This window comes from Elephantulus edwardii, unplaced genomic scaffold (genome assembly GCF_000299155.1).
Source record: "Elephantulus edwardii isolate Elephantulus edwardi_28Jun2011 unplaced genomic scaffold, EleEdw1.0 scaffold00172, whole genome shotgun sequence".
Lineage (NCBI taxonomy): Eukaryota > Metazoa > Chordata > Mammalia > Macroscelidea > Macroscelididae > Elephantulus > Elephantulus edwardii.
In genome coordinates this window covers 5477669-5482503 of record NW_006399922.1, presented here as the reverse complement: position 1 = coordinate 5482503, position 4835 = coordinate 5477669, and positions in this window count along the sequence as shown.

The window sequence follows — 4835 nt, the reverse complement described above, 5'->3', positions numbered from 1 at the left end:
GGTCAAGGACTGTAGCCTCCAATATGGATTGAGGCTCAATGTCAAGAAGACAAAGATTCTCACCACTGGGCCAATTGGCAGCATCAGGATGGAGGGTGAAGAAATTGAGATTGTTCACAGCTTTAGTTTTCTTGGCTCCACAGTCAACACTCTTGGCACCAGTAGCCAAGAAATTAAAAGACGTATTGTGATGGGAAAGTCTCCTGTTGGGGACCTTTCCAAAGTTCTGAAGAACAATAGTGTCTCTCTGGAGACTAAGGTGCGTCTTTGCAATTACTTTTTATGCATCAGAGAGTTGGACAATGACTAGGGAGGATGGAAGTATTGATGCCTTTGAGCTGTGGTGCTGGAAAGGAGTATTGAGGGTACCATGGGCTGCTAGGAAAACAAACGAATTCATCCTGGAGAGGATTAAATTAGGCAGCTCCTTGGAGGCAAGGATTCCGAGTCTTTGTCTAACATACTTTGGACATGTTGTAAGGAGGGATGTGTCCTTGGAGAGGGACATCATGCTTGGAAGGGTGGAGGGTCAGCATAGGAGAAGAAGGTCCTCTATGAGGTGGATTGATTCAGTGACTGGGGTAATCACGATGGGTGTATTGGAGACAGTGTGATCGGTACAGGACAGAACAGAGTTTAGGGCTATTGTACATAGGATCACTATGAGTCGCAAGCAACTCTACAGCACATAACAACAACAATAACAACAACAACAACAACAGTAATTATCCTATTTTTACAATAATAGGCTTATGTAGTACTTATCCTTATGAGAGTGAGTTCGTTCACTCAGTATGATATTCTCCAGACTCTCCCATGTTATACAGTTGTTGATTGCCTTCGAGTCTAGCACGACTCACAGCGATCCTATGAACAAAAGGCCTAAAGCCTTTCTATAATTATTGACATTTTTCAAAGTTCATAGATTTCCTGGAGGCATGTTGTTTAGGAAGTGGATGTCACTCCTGCTTCCAACTTCCTTACTGGTGCATAGTGTTCCATTGTGGGAATGTACCACATTTTCCCCCATCAATTTTCTTGTTAATGGGCATTTGAACTGTTTCCATTTTCTTGCTATTGTGAATGACACTGCTATGAACATAGGTGTACCTCCATTCGTGTCTTATTTTGAATTTCCTTTGGGTATATTAACAGTGGAATAGCTGTGTCATATGGGATTTCTATGTTCAGCTTTTTGAAGAAATATCAAAATCCCTTCTTAAGTGGCTGTATCATTTTACAATCCTACCAGTAGTACATGAGAGTTCCAATCTCTCTACATGATCTCCAACTTTTATTGTTTTCCATCCTGTTAAACTTTGCCACTGCTGCCGGGATAAGATAGTATCTCATTGTGGTTTTGATCTACATGTGTCTGTTGGCCATCTGAATGTCTTTCTTTGTGAAAAGTATTTTTGTGTCATTACCCTCATTTTGTTTTTCGGTCATCAGTCTTTTTCTTGGGGAAGCCCTGTAGTAATTTGTAACCTTGTTATGAGACCAGTGTCTGAGATGTCATTGCCAAATGTTTTCCCTCTGTGTGTGGGCTTTCTTTTCACCCTACTGGAAAAATTTCTTTATGCACACAGGGATTTTTTTTGGTCCATTTTATGCTCTCCTGATTGTTCTCCGCCCCTTTCCCCCATACTTCAAGCCTATTTATACCGTAGGCTTGAGTTTCTAAGTTTAGTCCCCTTTTGTCTCTTGTGAGCTATATGGTTTGGGGTTTTATCCTTACATCTCTTACCCAGTTTGAGTTGACCTTTCTGTATGGTGTGAGATGTGGGTCTTATTTCAGTTTTCTGTCAGCATAATTTGTTAAACAGGTTGTAGTTTCCCCACTTAGTAGGGTTTGTTTCCTTGTCAAATAACAATTAATCATAGGTAGATGGATTGATTTCTTAGTTCTCTCTCAATTCCAGTGTATGGTCTATGTATCTGTCATTTTACCAATATCATAATGTTTTGAGGCCAGGGAGTGTGATACTTCATTTTTATTTTTTAGAAGAACTTTGGTTACTCATGATCTCTTTCCTTTTCAAATAAACATGCAAATTGCCTTTTCTATTTCCTTGAAGAATGAATATAGTATCTGTACTGAGAGTGAAATTGAGAAGGACCTCAAGTGCTTGCTGCAGAAGGTCAAGGACTGCCTTCAATATGATTGAAGCTCAACATCAAGAAAACATTCTCACCACTAGGCCAATTAAATGATAGATGGTGAAGAGATGGAGATTTTTAACAGCTTTAGTTTGCTTGGCTCCACAATCAATACTCTTGGTACCAGTAGCCAGGAAATTAAAAGATGAATTGCATTGGGAAAGTCTGCTGTCAGAGCTATGATGTCAGTCTGGTGAATAAGGTGCTCCAGATCCAGGCCATGGTCTTTGCAATTACTTGCTATGCATCAGAGAGCTGGACAATGACTAGGAATGACAGAAGGAGAATTGATGCCTTTGAGCTGTGCTGCTAGAGAAGAGTATTAACTATACCATGGACTGCTAAGCGAACAAATAGGTTCGTCCTAGAGAGGGTGAAACCAGGTTGTTCCTTGGAGGTAAGGATTCTGAAGCTTTGTCTGACCTACTTTGGACATGTTGCAAGGAAGTACCAGTCCTTGGAGAGAGGTGTCATGTTTGGGAGGGTAGAGGGACAGAACAAGAGAGGAAGACCCTCAATGAAATGGACTGACTCAGTATCTGGGGTAAAGGGGGTAGTTGTGTCTTAGACATTAAGATTGGTACAGGATAGTGCAGGGTTTAGTCGGTTGTGCATAGAGTCTCTGTGAGTTGCGTGTGATTTGACAGCACATAGCAACAACAACAACTGGGAGTGTATTGAGCATGTAGATTGCTTTTGGTAGAATTGTCACTTTTACAATGTTGAGTCTTCCTATACATAAACAGGAAATATTTTCCCATTTAGTTAGATATTTTACCCTATCTTATAGTAGTGTGTTGCAGTTTTCCTTTTGTATCTCTAGATAGGTTTATTTCCAAGTATTTAATCTTATGGTTGGCTATTGTAAATGATATTGTTTTCTGTTTCCTTTTCTGTGCTTTCTTTGTTGCTATAGATAAATCCCACTGATTTTTTAAAATCTTAATCTTGTATCCTTTCACTATACAAAATTTGTCTACTAAGCCTTTTTGTTGAGTTTTTGGGGTTCTGTGTACACTATGATATAATCTTCATCTAGTGATAATTTCATCACCTCTTTGCCAATTCGGCTGGCTCTTATATCCTTCTCTTTTTTTTATTGCCCTAGCAAGTATGTCCAATGCAATATTGAATAAGAGTGCTGAAAGAGAGTATTGTTGTCGTGTCCCCACCCCTGTTTGCCAGTGGAAAGCCTTCAGTTTTTCTTCATTGAGAACAATGTTGACTCTTGGTTTTGCATATATACTTTTCCTATGTTGATGAAATTCCCTTTTATTTCTATTGTATTGCGTGTTTTAATGCAGAAGCATGTTGGATTTTTTCAAATGCTTTTTCTGTATCAATTAACAGGACCATGTGGTTATTACTATTTCCTTTGTTACTATGATCAACTACATTGTTTCTCTAATGTTCAACAATCCTTCCCCACCTGTTATGAATCTCTCTTGGTCATGATGAATTCCTCTTTTACATATTGTTGGATTCTCTTTGGCTAGGATTTTGTTAAGAATCTTTGTGTCTATGTTCATGAGAGTTACAGTGACCTATAGTTTTCTTTTTTGTGATATCTTTGTCTAATTTTGGAATTAAGGTTTTGCTTGTTTCATCGAATGACTATAGATGAGTGTGGCTTCTTCCTCTATTTTTAAAAATGGTCTACGTAGAGTTGATGATAGTTCATGTCTGAATATTTGTTAGAATTCACCTGTGAAGCCATCTGGACCAAGACTTTTTTTTGTTGGTTTTTTTTAAGAGAGTCTTTTTTATGACTTGCTCAATTTCTTCTTTTGTGGTGGGTCTGTTCAAGTATTCTATTTCTGTGTCAGTATGAATTTTTGTGAATTTTATTATTTCCTCTAGATTTTAAAATTTGTAGGACTATAGCCTGACAACATTCCATCATTATTGTCTTAATTCCAGCTAGCTTTGTTGTGATGTGGCCTCTTTCGTTTTTTATTTAAGTTATTCATAATTTTTCTATCTTTTCTTTCATTAGATTTGCCAGCAACTTGTCAGTTTTATTGACCTTTTTGAAGAACCAGTTCCTGGTTTTGTTGATGGTTTCAATTGTTTTTGTTTTCTATTCCATCCATTTCAGTCCTTGTCCTTATAAATTCCTTTCATCTAGTGGCAGTGGTATTAGCTTATTCTTTTTCTATTTGCTGGGGGTAGTAAGTAGTTATTTTGCTTCCTTCTTCTTTTTTTTTATTTATGTGCCTATTGCTATGAACTGCCTTCTGAAAACTGCCTTAGCTGTATCCCAGAGGTTTTGTTTTGATATTTTGTATTTTCATTTTCACTCATTTGAGAAACTTTTTGATTCACGTTTTATTTCTTCTACTCCTCGACTGGGAAGCAACATGCCTCCGGAAACTCTATGAACTTTGATAAATGTTTACAGTTATAGAAAGGCTTCACTTTTGTTCATGGGATCACTGAGTCGTGCTTGACTTGAAGGCAATCAACAACAACAACAACATTCCCCAATAGTGTTCAAGCAAGGAGTGTTATTTAGCTTCCACATGAGGGTTTGGTATTTTGTCCTCTTGTTATTAATTTATAGAATTTGTTGAGGATTTCTTTGTGTCCTAATATGTGATCACTTCAGAAGAATGTTCTGTATACAATTGAGAAGGAAGTAAATTGGGACTTGGATTGAGGCTCAATGTCAAGAA